At 37.5% G+C, this 17,753-nt stretch overlaps 1 long non-coding RNA gene across 5 annotated transcripts; it reads right to left on the bottom strand.

Moving 5' to 3' along the window:
* Positions 1 to 270: 270 nt before the first annotated feature.
* LOC102148577 (uncharacterized) lies at positions 271 to 13,271 on the bottom strand. 5 transcript variants are annotated; one of them, XR_002811196.2, is made up of 7 exons: positions 13,095 to 13,229; positions 12,818 to 12,881; positions 9,465 to 9,602; positions 7,825 to 8,011; positions 4,767 to 4,861; positions 889 to 958; positions 271 to 499 (listed from the first exon to the last, which is right to left on the bottom strand). It is a non-coding gene; the product is annotated as an uncharacterized lncRNA (long non-coding RNA). The 5 variants fall into 5 exon arrangements; XR_002811197.2 differs by having other exon boundaries at positions 13,091 to 13,214; XR_002811195.2 differs by lacking the exon at positions 9,465 to 9,602 and having other exon boundaries at positions 13,091 to 13,271.
* Positions 13,272 to 17,753: the final 4,482 nt, after the last annotated feature.

Below are 17,753 nucleotides of genomic sequence, written 5' to 3'. Positions count from 1 at the left end.
GACTACTATAACCACATTCTGAGCTGTCTCTGAGGCTTTGTCCTTCTTTCCAGCTTAAAATGATCTGCATTCTGCAGATCAAATCATTTTCTAGATGGATTTAAGTTATACCCAAGGGAAGGACGAGCCTGGGCTTGGCAACGTTGCATATAGGGAGTGTGGTGTGGAATGGGGAGATGTGTGCCTAAAAGAGGCATTTAAATACACCATATGATGACAGAGACGCAGCTTAGTAGCTTTTTGCATTCCAAGAATTGGGAAATCTCAAGATCTTATTACAATTTTAATGACTATATTTGACGAATTGTGGGAATTTGCTCTGCCTGTATCCCACTTTATTACAAAGTATTGAAAAATATTTTGTGTAACTTTTGCAAGCAGGAAGAGTCTCCAAGGAGGACCGTCATGCTGTTGTTTACTAACTTCCACTCTGATGCAGCTGAATCAGCAGAGAGAATTTTTAAGAAGCAAATTGAGCAGGTACATTGTCCACCAAACTCTGCAGATAAGAAAGGAGTAAAAGCAATAAATAAAAGGAGTAAAGTAAAAAGGAGTAAAAGGAATAAGAGAGAGTGATTTAAAAAAAAAAAAAAAAAAGAGCAACTGTCTGCTACCCCTGGAAACTCTGTTTAATTTCCTGGTATCCTAGACATTTTTGTGGCTTCTATTTTGGAACTGCTCTAGCCCTCTACGAAAGAGTTAATTCATTACCAAAAGGTGAGCCATTTCCTGTCTACTCAATTGTAGAATCAGACTAAGTACTTTTTTATCAAAGAACATTGGCTGTCACCCAACGTTAATCATTTTCAGAACAATTATGATTTACTTTAGACATAAGGCTAATGGATCTCTATTTCCAGATTCCGTTTTGGCAACTTTGAGCCTTACCTCATATGTAGGATTATTGCTGAAAACAGTTCTTCTCCAAATTGTCTTTCTTCATTCTTTTTGTCTCTATCTAAAAGAAAAAAAAATACAATTAATTACATTCAAGTTAGTGAACCTATGTGACTGCCAATGCTAGCTCAAATATTGTTTGCATATAATCCTACACAGATGTGAAGCCAATAGGGAGCTGGATGGCTGTGTGCTTTTATACATCTTTTAGTCAAATTAAAAATCCAAAAGCTAAATCTTGTGTTCTGGGACAGCATGTGAATTTGACATTTCCTGGATGCTATTAGAACCCGAAACCAATGAATAGACTATATTCATCCATGTAAGTGGTTTGTGACTGTAAAAGACTAGATATTTACAATGTCTTTTATCCTTGGATACAATATAATGATTTCATCATTTTAATAGCTCTTTACTCAGATGTGGCTGCATCCCAGTTAGATTTGAGAGACATGCATTTCAAATAGTTTGCGTCTCATTAACCATTTGAGTAAGGCCCAAGAATGACAAAATATATAGCAAGAGTTCGAAGCGTTGATATCATGATTTTAGTTTTGATTTATGTCTTCCCTCCTGAATCTTGTGCTATTTACCAAACTTTGCTCTAAACATTCAGAAAAGAAGAGATATTTGTACAAACACAATTGGTCAGAAGAAGCCACTAACAGATTCCAGGCGTCTGCTTATAAAAGCAGGGCTATGCACACAAATAGAGATTGGGCAACTGAATGTGAATGAACCAGGACAAAACTATGGCAGCCTCTATAGGAGCAACGGAAGCAACGTGCCCCACGGAATGCTGCGTCAATAGCTTTGTGTGGATGGGAAAACACAGTATTATCCCATAAAACCCGTTATCTGGTCATTTGCTTTCCTTTTAGAGTCCTAAAAATGCCTGATTGTTCTTCCTGTCAGTTTTTCCCCTATCTATTCTATTAAATCTTGCTGTTTTGGGGGGAAAAAGATGAGTTGGTGTGTTTGGCTAATATTATTCTTCTCCCATCACTTCCACATAGGATGAAAGCTAAATCTGGTTTATTTTCAACATAGAAATGTAGGGACAACATTAAATAGTTCCTTTTGTATTTGGCTCTTAATCACAAGTTTTCACTTACGTTAATAGTCAATCTTTTACATAAAAAATAAAACACACTGACTGACATAGACATTATCACAATAAATTTGTGGTTACCCCCCTCTAAGGTGCACAACGGATATGATCTATTTGAACTTTTGTACTAAGACTCCACTCATAGTGGTGGACCTCAATGATTATTTCATAAATCATTGTCCTAAAGAACCTATCAAAAATGTTTTATAATACCTTGGTTGGATCATCTGTCAAGCCATAGTTTATGTCATGATGAAGTTAAAGTCAAAATAAAAAAAATAAAGGCTAAGGGATTTTTTGGTTTGTAATATACTGATCCTTAGCAAATGTTCAAAGAAAGTCAAGTACATACAAAGGGGTAATTTTTCTTTCTACCCCACAGTGAGGAAAATACACATATATGCACACACACATACATATATACACATGTGGGATTAAATGCAATGTTTATATAACAAAGATTATAATATACTGGAAAGATATTAAGCTATAGGTAAAACAAAACAAAGCAAATATTTAAAACAAAGGTAAAACTCTCAGTTATTGCCTTTAATACTCAATTTCCTTATCTGTTATAGGGGAACAATGTCCACTTATAATACTTTACAAACTTATTGAAAGCAAAAAATGAAACAATGTGCTTGAAAGAACTATGAAAATCAAAACCAAGATGTAATTAGGAATGTCATTAACTCATTGATACTGCTGGCAAGTGAGGATATAGGAACAAGACCCTGTGTGTGCTCTCATATATCAGAAGAATCAGGCTCATAAAACGTCATCAGTAAAACAGTAGGGAGGGCTCAGCTGCCTTGGAACATACCAGAAAACTATACACAAAGGACAACATTTGGACCTGGTATTGGAGGTGAAGTAAGATCTCTTCAAGTGGAGAAGAAAACAGTATTCTGAACAGAAGGAATAATATATACACATATAGATAAACATGAAAAATTACAATGAATTTCTCAGACCCGCGGTTGAGACGGGGAAATGGGAAGGGAGTGAGCGAGAGGTGGTTGAAGAAAAACACTGATATACCAGAGTCATTATTTGTTAATCTGATGAATCAAGATTTCTTTGTCTAATTGATGGAAAGCTCTGAGATTTTTAACATAAAAATTGTATAATAAGACTTATTTTTTGGAAAAAATTTAACCTCAAGTCAGTAGTGTGGACCTATTATGGAAAAAGGATTGATAGACAGAGACTAGAGATCAAGAAAAATGGTTATTACAATTATCTAGAAAGAAAAGATTAACAGTGTACGTTAAGTTGGTTGTTTCGAAAACGGTGAAGAAGAGATGGGTTTAGAGATAGAGATGAGTTAGAATTAATAAGATCTGATAACCATTTAGAACTGGGGAGTAAAGGAGAAGTAGTGATATATTGGTGTATAAGGGATATCTGATGTATAAAATGGTATAATTCTCTACACATGTACTTAAAACTCTACCAGCATAGAAGGTATCCTCTGCTCTAGTTTGTGTGGTTCTCTGTGGTGCTTGCCAACACTGTAACTAGTTTATTTCCTATTTGAGCCCCTTTTCCCCACAGCATATAAAGCATTCAGAAAATATGTAGAGTGGATGAAAGCTGCAATCCCTTCCCTTAAGTAATTTCTGAGATGAGATATGGAAGATTTAAGGAAAATCCCACTGCACCTACCCCTTCTTATCATGCTCTCATTTGAACAGCACTCAGTCAAGTCCTGGGATTTCGACAGGGTTCTTTCCTACATGATTGGTGGAGTGGCTGTGAATCACCATGACATGCATCTCCCTGGGGTCTCCTTTTTCACCCAGTTCAATGATATACTTTGCTCAAGGGTGCAAATGTTCATGGTAAAAACTTACTTAACTCCTCTCTTTCTGCATGCTTAACGCATAATCTTAAAATGCCCCCATCATCGCTGTCTGGACATCACACATTCTAACCTCCAACAAGGCAGGAATTAAGCCAAATTAATTCCAATTTGTAACCCTCAGTGCTGCGTCCTAAGAATATGGAGGTTTAATAAATGTTTTGGTGATAATGGAATAATTTATCTCTTCCAGGGTGCATCCCTTTCAACTGAACCAAGAAGAGCAGACTTTGTACTGGTTTAGAGAGGATAAATGTAATTCCACGACAATTAAAAATGATAGGAGGAGTAAAAACCCATCCATCTGCCTAATGACTAAACTTCAGTGGTGAAGATTTGATAATTCTAGTGGAATTTGTTAGTGGAAGAGCCTTTTATTTTAATACATTTAAAAAATTCAGAGGAGTCTGACTATATCTGATAACTCAGTAGTGTCAAGCCATTTAAGGCAGTCTCAGTGAACTCAACAAAAAGACAGGATCTGTATTTTCACTTTAGAACAAATGAGAATATGATTTTTTTCTGTTCAAATTAGCTTAAATTTTGTCTATATTGTTTCCAATATGGTACACAAATCATAAAATTTAAGCGACACACACGTAAATATGTGTGCGTAGATATATGTGTGTGTATGTTAAATCATGTGTAGTATATGTATGACTTAAGATAAGATCTATGTGCATGAGTTCCCCTTGAAAAATAATTATTTTTCATCATGGTTTATTACTTTAAAGATTACTATATTCGACTTTAAAATCTAAAAGTTGCTTACTAACTGAAAAGGGCATATAAATCAATTTAAAATAAGTTTTTATTGATACAAACTTAAGAATTTGATTGTTTTTATTGATGTGGTAGTTTGTGCATGAGTTTGTATTTTATTTTAATACTTACGCAAATTGAACCGTGCAGTTCCTAGAAATTGCTTGCTGGAAACTTGGCTGATTGGTTAAGGCTTCTCTTGATAGTGACATAATTAGTACTGTGAGCTTGGGAAAAAGAAAAAAAATCCCAAAGTGAACAAAAAAATTTCTCATTCGTACTAGAACACGTTTCACAAATCTGTTCTATTTAGGTTAACATGTCTTGTCAAATAACGGGAAAATTAAAAGTACAGTATAACTCTGTGTCCTAGTCTATTGATTAATTTTTCTTGTTCAGTTCCCAAAGCAGAGTAAATTGTATCAGTTATTTCAATGACTTTGAAAAAGCATTACCTGCACATTTTCAAATCAAGCCTTTTAAGCTACTATTGTAAGTGAATTATATTCTACTAACATATAATATAAATTTAATTTAATTCTTTTGCTGCTGCTATTATTGTGTTGGTAGTGGACTCTAAAAAAGGAACAGTATACTCAAGTCACTAGTTTCTAGGATGCATCAGAAATGGGATACTTAGAATTTCATTTATAGAATTTTAAATCATGGAGTTGATTTTGTAGATACCACTGAAATATTCATTGAAGAGATACATTCTTATTTTAGAAAATGTAGTTCTCATTTAATCATTTATATTTATATTCTAGTAAACTTGCTTTCTCCTTTGATTTAATTTGATCCACTGGAAAATTGCCTCTGATGGGTTTTGAATTGCCATCCCCCTCCAGATCTGTCCTTACATGTTTCACAAACAGCAGATTTACTCTGGTGCTGTTAGCAATTTCTGCCACCAAAGGAAGTTATACACTTTTTTCCTGAGCTCCCTTGGAAAAGTTTAAGAGAAATAGAGCTACATTTCAGTTCAAACTGACATTTCTTTCTAAAGTTACTTAGTTATTCCTTTTAAAATTTAATTTTCATGCCTCAAAAGAAATAACCATTGTTAGCTTATCTTGACATTTTTAGACAAATTTTACTGTTCCTAATAGTATTTCACTTGTTAACATTTTTTACTTATATACTTAATTTTTAAAGATTTTCGGCATTCATAATTAGATTTATTATGTCTTTGAGCCAAATGACTTCTAAATTGTGTGTCTAGTTTTATATTACTAATCAATAGAAAAATAGCATTCAAGATGTAAAGTTTCATTTTCCCCACTGGAGGGACCTCTTTGGATCTAACTGCTGCCATTCTCCACCTCTGACAGTAATTTGAATAACTTGGACTTTATTTTCCTATTTGTGCAGGAGGATCAAAAGACTTGCACATTATTGCCTTAAAACTCGTACCTATTCAAGAGAAAGATATTGACTCCCTCTTATGTGTCTATATTGGCAATATAAATGTTACTGTAATAAAATTAATGATAACGATAATAAGAATTTATCAAGTGCTTTCTGAGTCTCAGACATTGTGATAAGGCTGCATCAGTAAGAAGAGGATAGGTTGTGTTAAAGTAAAATATTCAAAATCACAGGCTGATGTCCAATGTGGGTCAACAAGAAGGCCTAAACTGAAAGAGGCCCCTTCTCAATAAATGTTTCCATAATAATTCCATCAGGGGAAAGGAGACATAGCAAATCTTAATTGGCTCTTCCTAAAGCTTCCACATGCAGTTCCTCTCTGAGCCAAAGCACGTCACTAGGCCATGCCTAACTCTAAAGATGGTGGAAAGTGGAATCCTATCATAAATCAAGAAGAAACAGAGTATGTGTGCACAACTCTAAAGATTTGGGGGTCAATCTTCAAATCAGCTTCTCTAATAACTACCAGGACTCTCTGCCAGCTCTGTCAAGGTCTATTCCCTTACCTAGCTTTATTTTCTTTGGAGTACTTATGAATATATGAATTTATATTGTTTGTTATATCTAGAATGTCCTATATCTAGAATGTACTCTCCATGAGGGCAACGACTTTGTCCACCTTTCCTTGCCTCCTCTTCCCGTTACTTTCCTTTTTTTCATGTCTTTCCTTTTTTTTTCTTTTCTCTTCATTTGATCACTGTTCACTACATTAGCGCCTAGTACATATTAGGCACATAATAAATACATGCATAACAAATACATTAAGGAATGAAATATATCCATTTTACAAATAAGGAAACTGAATCTTAGAGATGTTAAGTAACTTAGGTAAGATCTTCTAGCTATGAAGTAGCTGAGTTGGAATTCAGAGCCTAAGCTGTGTAGCTACTGTGCTTAATAATTACATAGGTTAGTGGGAAAGGCATTTAAAATTATGAGATAGCATGAAAAACGCCATGAGAGAAACATATATAAATTACTATGGAATCACAAAGAGTAAAAGCTGGCCATCGGGTAGAGCGTGTCTGAAGGCGACGAGGAATGGTGGGAGGGAGGGTTCCACGGGGGAGCCCCGGGCTGGACTTTGAGTGAGGTCTTGAAGATCTGTTTATTACTTTTTTGAAATCATTTCTTTGACTTTCTGCTATGAGCCAGGCATGTCTAGCAGCTAAGAACACAAAATCTCCCAAGACAGGCAAAGTCTTTGCCCTTCTAGTGCCTCTAATCTCATGCGATATGTTCCAGACACACACAGGCCAGATCACTCCTCAGTAAGAGGCTGCTGGTCTTATCTGTGGCTTTTGGAGGGAGAGCTGTGGGTAAGGAAGAGGCGCTTTCACTCAAGTCAACTGAGCAGATGTTGACAGGCCCACATCTTGCAGAAAGGTCTTTGGGAGCTATTGACCCCAAAGGCTGCCTGGCACATGACCATGGGAGAAGGGGAAGCAGGGCCTGGGGCTCTGGCATATCTCTTCTTCCTACTTCACTAAGCATCTCCCAATGCTATTCTTCCACATCGCCTTCCAAGCAGAGTCAGAAAAAAACCCAGCTTGTCATAAGATAGCCTTATAGCCATAAAGAAAATACTTAAACTATCAGTCTTCTGCACTTAGAAGGCTGTGAAATTTGACTCTTCCTAAATAAATGGTGGAAGTATCGTTCTTATCAATAACAAACATTGATTACAGACAGAGTTCAGGGCATGTTTCCTACATTTTGGTTGAGGGACGGTGGATGGTACAGGAATGGTAGATAATGATACCTTTAGATATTCTCAGCCCAAAGTGAGTGGTGAAGGCACTGAATCCGTTGACATTCAGAGGAAGGAGACACGTCCGCGGGATACAGTGGATGCTGGGATGAGGCCAGTAAAGCAGCACTTTGCAGACAAGTGGGAGAAGGAGTTATCAAAGCGAAGAGTTATGGCATTGAGGATTATGCTTGGCTGCCTATAATAGAAAACCCCAGAATAACAGTCTTTAAAAAAGATAGATTTGATTTATCTTTTACTAAAAAGTCCATAAATATGACCTGATATTTTTCCAGGGTCCTCTTTTGGTTCTGTCAATTCTTCTGGGGGAGGAAAATGATTGCATATCCAAAGGAATAATAGTTAAGAGTTGAACTATTTATAGAGGTGTGGGGAAGGCTAAGAGCAACTAAAGAGGATGGTGAAGATCCCAAGGACAAGCGACAAGGGCACGCCAACACTATCCTTAGGCTGTTCCAAGGAACTTAGAGCTATGGCCATAGGAAAAGGAGCTGTGGCCTTAGAGAAAGTAATCCAACTACCGCTCAACTTCAGCTCAGCAGAGAAGGAGCTCAGTATAGGGAATGAATAAACACTCAGCTTCCTACTGCCCTCCATTCTGTTGCTTCCCATTGACCAAACACAGCTGGAAGCTACAGGGTAAGGGAGCCCAGAGAATACTCTTTGTCTCTCGGAGCACAAAACGGGGTGGAGAAGAGGAAAGAACTGAACTGAAAGAACAAACCTAGAATAATCAGCACATCTCAGCTTCACCCCTCAGCGCTGTACTTCACAGCACCTATTCTTTTCTTTTTTTTTTTTATTTTCCATTTTGGACAGCTTGAGTGGCAAGATCACTTGGTGTCCCCTGGTTAGGCATTCAGAGTTTACCAGGACCCTGTTGTATGCCAGGAGCTGCTTTTCAAATGGAGTATGTATAGTTGTTGGCAGAATAGGGCATGAATTTAATCTAAAACCCAAGAGAGTCTCTGCTGTTATCCTCATACTTGCCAGAGACCTCACAAGTCTCTCTGTCGACCACAGCCACTTTCAGGATCATTGTGCCTGTCACGTCATAAGGTCCGTTATTTCAGGAAAGCATACACTGCAAGCCTAGACCTGCTGTGTATCCTTCCCTTGCTCTGGGCTCCACTCAAAACTGCAGCCTTAAAAGGCTACCTGATAAATAGATCAAAACATATCCAAATATTGTGTAGATTTGCTTCAAAATCTAAAGAGGTTAATCAAGCATCATGCCTATTTTTGGAGGTTAGTGAAAGTGCAGCAGCTGTCTTTCACTTTAAGAGAGTACCCCCAGACATGCACCACCTAGGGGACCCCAAGAAACTTTATAGATTTTGCAGGACTGCATGTGTCTTCCTAAAGCAGCTATGGTGCTTCTGACTTCCTTCTTGCCTGTTTCAGTTAACATCCTACAATGGATCAGTGTGTAGCCTATGGAATGCTACACGCAAACAAACAAACAAAGAAGGTTCCTCCATACTGGATTATAACAGAATGCTAAGGAATTGTCATAGCACTGAAAAAGACAGTAAATAGTGCTGCTGTCCCTGATAGGTAAAGACACCCTGTTTCTGATTATGTTAATCAGCTGGCAGTTAAAGACAGTGTTTTTTAGAGTAACAGCATACCACGGTTCTGGGAATCTATTCATTTGCTCCAGTGAAGATATCGTGTGCAGAACAGCAGAGACAATTGTTGTATTATCTGCTTAAGGTTGTTACAGTCCTTCTCCAAGATCCCTCTAACTTTTTCAGCAAACAGGAAAGCTAAATGGGTATAAAATAGAAATATCCACTCTGGTATCTCTTAAGTCCTTGATGGTGGCCCTAATGTCTGCAGTACCCACCAGGAATGCCACATTACTTTTGATTTAGTATCTTTTGATTTATTATCTTGGGGAAATACACCATGAGAGGAAATTGTTTGGACCATTTCTACAGTAATAGCTCTCATTCCATAGCATAGAGAACCAATATGAGGACTCTACCAGTTACTAAGTATATATATTTACTCTAAATATTTCAGAACTTGGGAAATAACAGGCAAAACAATTCCAACGAATTTAGTGTAAGATTGACTTTGCCAAGACTTCATCTCTCACCTGATCTCCGTTAGTCCCTAATTGGCCCGTGGACCACATGGTTCCATTCAGAGTCAGTATCTAATAATCACGTAAGGTCTGGTTATTTGCTTTTTCTCAGTCACATTATTAAGGGATCAGAGCCTCTGGAGAGGACTTGGAGGAAGACACACAGTAGAGCTGAGGCCCTTTTCGAGGGTCTTTCCTCAAAGGAGGCTGGCCTCCCTGCCAATCAAGTCATTCTGGGTCTGTGAGATAGTTTAAGTTTCAGAATTGAATAAGAGGCCATGAACCCCAGTACAGTATTTCAAGTCTCGTTTTTACTCAGCAGACCTGGAAAATTTCTGCACATTAGAAGGCTGCCAAGATAGTTCATTCCCAGAGCCCTGGGAATAATGAGCCACTGCTAGACCTCGGTGGCTAATTGTGGTAATTGTGCCCATATATCTCTAAAGCTTACGTGCCAATACCTGACCTCTACTACTCTGGCATCCCATCATTTCCCCTGGGGAGCCTAATTCCATTGCAGCCAGAGCTCACTGTCTTCTCCAGCCTATAGAGGACAATACTATAGCCCTTTTCATAAATTCGAGTGATGTCCTCAGCAACGTATTCCTTAATACCTTAGTGAAGAGAATTTCCCACAAGATGATGACTGTCGTGGTGTAGAAGCAATTCCCTCCTGGAGGAAGCCCTGATTTATCTGTCTGAATTGTCATCTGGAGCATGGAGTCAATGAGGGATGTTGGGAGTATATACTGAAGAAAATCAGCACCTCCTTATGTAGTGTCTGCACCAGGCAACATCATTTAAAGTTTTTTGTTTTGTTTTGTTATTTTGTTTGTTTGTTTTTTAGCGTGAGAGAGGACTGGTTCTCTTAGGCAGGAATGAGTGGTTGAGAGGTAGGATGGTAGGAGCATCTGCTCCATCAGAAAGGTCCAAACAGATTTCAGGGTTCAAACTGTCAGCCTCATCTGAGTCTGTCCAACTAACCCCAGGTCGCATCTCAGGGCCTTGCTTTTTCCCAACTACCCTCTAAACTTATCCTAAGAGAGCTGGTGGGAAGGTAAATTTAGTTTTGCAATCTGCTACTTTCACAATAAGGCTTTATCTCTGTGTACACAGTATCTAGGAAGCTGCTAAATATTCATCAGAGTTTTGAGATGTCTTGGCCATCCAGGATGGAGTGAAGAAGTATGTGCTACAGCTTGAGAGAGACTCGAGTTCAAGCCCTTCCTCTACTGGAATTGCTGGCTGTCTGACTAATTACACAAGCTATCTAGGCCTCATCTGTTTTATTGTTAAAATTTGAGCACTGTATTTTGGCCATGCTAAGTGCAAGGAGAAAGTGAGAGGACACATGTAATGTTTCTAGTGAAAGAAGTGCTCGCTATGAATTCCTGACCTTGTCCATCTTTCTCTTTCTTTCCTCTTCCTTTCTTTTACTTGCCCCGTTGTAATTCTAAAAAACATTACTGCTGTGGTCCCCACTTCACCTCAAGAATGCAAAACCTTCTAAATTCTCTACCATTAAGGAAATATAAAGATGCTGGAGACACAGTTGTATGTCCTTGTGGTATCCCCAAACAGGGAAAAAATTATTAGGGAAAATATTAATGAAGCATTGTGAACATCTTGGGAAAATAAGAACTCAAATATTTATGCAAAATTTTGTAACATTAGCTATGTAAACAAAATGAAAACAAGTTTTATTAGAGATCATAAATATTGCACATTTCAATTCTGTTAATTTTAAGGACACTGTTTCCCAAATACAAGATAGGAGTTGGAAACCTCTAAGAAACTTAAGAATTGAGTTTATGCTCTGTGCCCTCTGGGGGCTAATGCTAAAACTGATAGGTGGGTTATTTCTTTTGACTTCCCGTTAATATTTCCTTGTTAATGACTTGAAAAGAATTAACAGTGCCAGAGGGGAAAGAGGTTTTCTGTTTTCTTATTCTTATTTACCATACAAACATCCATTTGTTTGATTTCAGTTTTATTCAGTGACTACAAATTGGTCAATAAAATGCTAATAATTGCCAACAGACTATATTTCTCACTTGGAGATCACCATTTAATTCTAACAAATGCCAGTTGGATACTTGTTAAAACAGCAGGAACTAATTCATATATTCAAGCTAAATAAATAAACTTTGATTGCATATTTGTTCCACTCAGCTCTGATAACTGGCACTGTTAGAGGCGCTTTGTATAAATTACCTTGGAAATGCCTGATAACCACATCTCACTGATGAAACTGGCATGTCAGCAACACATACACTGAAAAATGCCTCTAATACTTCTTTGTCGTACATCTGAATTTTCTATTAGTACTAGCGTATTTGATTAAGATTTTGTCTGTATTTTTAAATTCCAAGTGCTGATGTCGGCATGTTATCATATTCATATACTCATATGCAGAATGATTCATCTCAACTGAGGTGACTGGCCAGGTCATACTGATGACACTATGTAAATTCTCAGCTGGTGGACAATTAATATCAGTTACTAATTAGTTAAAGATCTCTTAGGATATTCAAATATAAAATGATTATTTAATATGTATTTGTGTACAGAGTAATTATAACTTGTCTCTTTGGCATAATTTGACTGAGAAGATATTGAACTTTCTTTAATCTATGTCTTAACAACAGGGAAGATCCTGAAATAGAGTTGAATTAGAAAGCATCAAAATTTTTAAATGGAAAAAAAATGAGCACAAGCAAAACTAAAGTGTATAAGAGAGACAGAGAATCCCAAGAGAAAAGTTAAAAGGCTAAAATCTGAAAAATAAATGTTTAAAAAAAGGTGACAGCTAACTGACTAACAAATATATATTAAGCATCTGGCGTCTGCAGAACAGCTTGCTTGACCCCAGTTCAATAATAAGTTCTTTACCATTTTGAGTAGACATGCCCAAGAGATAGCCATTTATCAATGCGTCAGCAGTTTAGTTGTTATTCTGTGGGGTTGAGAAGAGATAAAAATAAAATCACTTCATTTGATGCTCCAGATAATAAAAAGTTAAAAGAAAGCGATCTCATAATGCTTCTTATTTGTACAGCCCACATAAGGGCCCAGAGGCTGCACTCTCCATCACACTGTATTTATGCACTCACTGTGTGCTGAGAGCTGCTCTAGGCTTTACAAAAGCTGCCATTAGTTGAGTACCTACTATGTGAAGACAGAATGTCCAGTGCTTCATATATATTAGCAATTTTAGAAGTTGGTTATAAGTATCCCTATTTTGCAACAGATGACTCCAAAGTTCAGAGAATTAAGCAAATTGCCTGAGTTCACACAGCTAATGAGGGGGCGGGGCAAACGGAATCTCTGTGACCCCACACTGGATACTTGTTCTGCTAAATTCCAGAGCCACCCACAGAGGCATTGTGATGTTAATCACCAAGATTCACCATCAAGGTCTTGGGTGAATCTATGCTTGTATCTCACCGTAATGCTGTAATACTCAACAAACCCAGCTAGGCTTTGAGCTGACCAATTATATCCTAATACATTGAAATGCACTCTTTTTCTTTTCTTCAAACGAAAAAACATTATATTAACATCACAGGAGAATTGCTAATTGCACTCCCTTTTATCTACATAGCATCTTTTTTTCTGGGACTTACAAGCACAGCTAACACTTATTGGTGTTTAAAATCTCAAGTGATACTAGTGAGTCAGTGGTGGGAATGGAAATAGCCCTCATTTCGTTGTAATTCATAATTTCTTATCTTTCTTTTACTCTCATTACTAACAAGACTTTATATAAATTTAAAAATCCAGTTTGCTTGAGACACTTTATTAGAGGTTGAAATCACTTAGGTTAAAACCAGACCAGACACTATTAACAGTGCTAAAGGATACAAACAAATAACTACAGTATGTTGATGTTACAGTTAAAGAGGCGTGATAAAGCAGCTATCAAAGCTGCCTTGAAAACAATTTATCTTAGTTTTCATGAAAAGAAAAACATTTAAAGCTGTAATTCTCTAAAAATATAAAATATCTATTATGTGTCAGACCCTAAGTAGGTAGTGGTGAATAAATAAAATGAGTTCAGTCCCAAACACGTGGAATTACAGACAGGAAACAGATGTCCACAAATAAGCGTATAATTACAGAATATTATCATAGTAGGAAGATAAGGAGAGAATGCCAAAAAATAATAATGATGATGAGGCAAGAGCCATTAAAGATCGTGAAATTGTAGAGAAAGTCATAGAAAATAGCATTTCAGGTAAGCACTGGGGGATAAGTTAGAATAGACAGGTGGAAAATGGAAAAGGGAGAGCTCCAGGCAGACCCTGTGCTGCCAGGTGTTTGGCACATTTAAGGAATTGAAATATCTGTTGGAGCCTTGTGACCCAGGCAGAAGCTGGAGCAAGATCATATCATTCAAATAAGCAAAGGGCGGATTCTGTAGATCATAGACCTAGCATTTTAAGAATTGATGTGTTATATTAAGGGAAAGACATTAAGGGTTTTAAACATGGGATTGAGATAATTTGATTTAGATATAGCACGATCACAGAATATAATTAAAACATTACAAATGTGCATAGAATATCTGGATTCTGTTGCTTGTCTATATTTTTTCACACTTGTCTTTAACTTCCTCCTGTCTCTTAGTGATTGGTCAGCAGGTGGAGGGGAGAATAACTAAATTCTCGATTCTGCATAAAGATTAATCAGACCTGATCATTACAGTTCCTTTCATGTCTCTTGGATAAAACACCCAAGGCTTTGATTTGCTGCCCATGATTCTCTCCCTAAGGTGTCATTTGGACATTTCCAAGGTACAGGCTAGCTGGGTGATCTCATGGGGTGGGAAATGGAAAAGGAAGTGTGGTGATTTTCAGATTCTCTTCTTTCCCTGGCCTTCTCCTTCCCCCATCTCCCTACACTCTACTCTCCAGGCCTTCAGGTTCCTTCCCCTCTGTCAAATCCTCCTAACACCAGGCAGCAGCATTCATTGCCACACATGGAAGGAGAACTTTTTTCCAACAACAGGAAACACTGTAAAATGAATCCTAAGCCCTCGCCCCTTGCGAAGATAAAGGTGGAGATGAAGGAACTCAGATTATTTTTTCTCAACAAAATTTACTATCAAGCAATTTTCTTTCTGCAAAATTCCCCTCAGGAAGATTGGAAGAGGAATGTATTTTCCATATTTCTCAGTGTTTATTCTGCAACAAATCTAATCTACACAGTCCACTCCCTAGATCCTGAGGCAGAATGGTGCTTCCAGAATGACGGGACATAGTCACGTAATCAGAAAGGCAAGACAGAAAAGTTCTTTAACAATTTTTAAACTTTATATGATCTTTGCATAGTTTGTAAAGATTGTCTACAAGGAAGATGAAGGTGGTTTGCCCTATAATGGCAGCAGAGGAAATAGTGAGACGTGAAAGAGTAGAATGGACAGAAATATACAATGGTAGATACAAGCGAGAGTAGGGGGAAGTGTCTAACATTTCACCATCAATCTTACGTAAAAAGTTGAATATACTCCCCAATTCTTCAAAATTTACATATATTTTAAGTGTTTGAAAAATATTTGACTTGAAATCTACCATATTAGGAAGAAAAGCATCCTCTTATCACTAAAATATTTAAAGGAAATTTCTTATATTTCTTAAGGGCTTTGGAAGGACCATCTTCAGTGTTAGTCTTCTGATTTAATTTGTTTAAACCCTATAATGTTTAGATAATACACTCTTCCGTGGCTGAGAAGAATAAAAGAAACTGTCAACTTTTATGGCTCAAGGACTAAGTCCCAACATTTTTATGTTTATACTATTTTATTTGTAATCATGTTTCCACATCACTGTTTATGTGGGCCGTGGTATCAAAAATATAGTTTTTGATATGCTTGTAAACTTTACCTGAATTTAAAGAATTAAACATGTTGTTTTCTATCACCTAATGATTCAAATTCTGAGAAAAATTACATGAGTTTTAAATACATTCACATGGATTCTGTAGGATACCAAACCCATAATGGAAGGTTACAAAGTTTCATATTAGGTCAGTCAAAAAGTGTTTATTGATGGGGCCGGCCTGGTGGTATAGTGGTTAGGTTCATGTGCTCTGCTCTTCAGTGGCCCTGAGTTCACCAGTTCGGATCCTGGACACAGACCTACGCACCACTCATCAAGCCATGCTGTGGCGGCATCCCACATGTACAGTAGAGGAAGATTGACTCAGATGTTAGCTCAGGGCAAATCTTGCTGAGGAAAAAAAAAAAAGAGAGGAGAAAGTGCTTATTGAGCACTTGTGTATTAGCTACTGTTCTAGACACTTGAGCTATAGCAATGAACAAAACCAACTAAAGCCCAACTGTCATGGAGCTTGCAATCCAGTTTGGGGAGACATGTAATAAAATAAGTAAACTATTGTTCCTATTAAAAAGTAATAAGTGCGATGGACAGAAATAAACCAGGGAAGGTAGATGGAGAACTCTGGGCCAGCATGTAATTGCAATTTTAAACAAGTGAGCTCAAGGAAGTTCTTATTAGGAAGTGCCGCTTGAGAAAAGTTTGAAGGAGAGTAGAGAGCAAGTCTGTATCTAAAGGAAGAAAATTCCAGAAGATAGAGCAGCAAGGGCAAATGTCCTGAGGGAGTGTGCCTTGTGAATGAGCCTGGGGACATGGGGCAGAGTAGAAAGAGAGGAGGTCAGCATAGTGGAGGGAAGCCAGATCAGGTAGAGCCAGGTGCACTGGACAGGGAGTCTTGCTGCAGAGCCCGTCTGCTCTGCCACTGTCTGAAACACACAGACACAGTAAGAGAGCAAATACCAAAACCTAGCTATGTATGCAATTTGTGCTGAGTTCAATACAAATGTTTTTCTTCCAGAAATGTCAAACGTTTCCATTTGTCTCATCTACCTTTTCATCCAAATATTTTTGAGTGTTATACGTGCATCGGACATAATATTAGTCTCCTGGTGAGTGAAAAATACATAATCCTGGTCTTTAAAGGAAGTTGCTATCAAATTTTGGCTCACGAGAAGCACTGGGGATGCTTGCTAAGAATACACATTACAAGTCCCGTCCCAGAGATACTGATTCAGAAGGTCTAGAGCGGGAACAAGAATCTTCGTTTAATAGACACTCTAGTTCACTTTGACTAAGGTAGTCTAGGGGCCACAGTTTAAGAATCACTTATCCAGGGGGTGTATTGTACCTTCAAAATAGTGACAGGTTACACATCCTCAGAATTGTGTTTCTGCTTAAGAATACATGACTATAAGTAAAGAACATTTGGATCTTTATTAGTTTAGTACCTGCCTTCCCAACTAGAGGGAGTTAAACTGATAAAGTTTGTACCTGAAAGATAGTAGTCTGTGATGTAGATGTCAGATGATTTGCTGAGAGTAAGAAGGAGGGGAGTAAAGGACTGGGAGATTCAAATTAACGGAATGTGCGTGGTGTACCAGAAGTCAATGACACACAAGGAAAACTGCTGTAAAATAACCTTGTTGAACCAACCATCTGTACCAGGTTCCATTGCACAGAATTCTCATAAAATCCTTTCACTTCTCACAAAGAAGAGTGTACAGCATGGTATTGAGTAACCAGAGTTTTAGAGAAGGTAATAACTTGTCCTTGGTTATTCAGGTAGAAAAAAATATCGTAAACTCACATCCATCTCCTTCCAAAGCCATGTCCTATCAATTGTACCTTCTGCCTTCCTTAGGAACAAAACAAATAATTTTCCAACAGAAAAAGTGACCCCAGCTATGTAAGAAAATTTTCACATTGAATTTTTAAACTCCATTCTCCATCTTCCACATACTGGTCTTGTCCTACTCGTCTCTAATCCCATT

This window comes from Equus caballus, chromosome 10 (genome assembly GCF_041296265.1).
Source record: "Equus caballus isolate H_3958 breed thoroughbred chromosome 10, TB-T2T, whole genome shotgun sequence".
NCBI lineage: Eukaryota > Metazoa > Chordata > Mammalia > Perissodactyla > Equidae > Equus > Equus caballus.
This window is presented reverse-complemented; position numbering and strand designations above follow the sequence as displayed.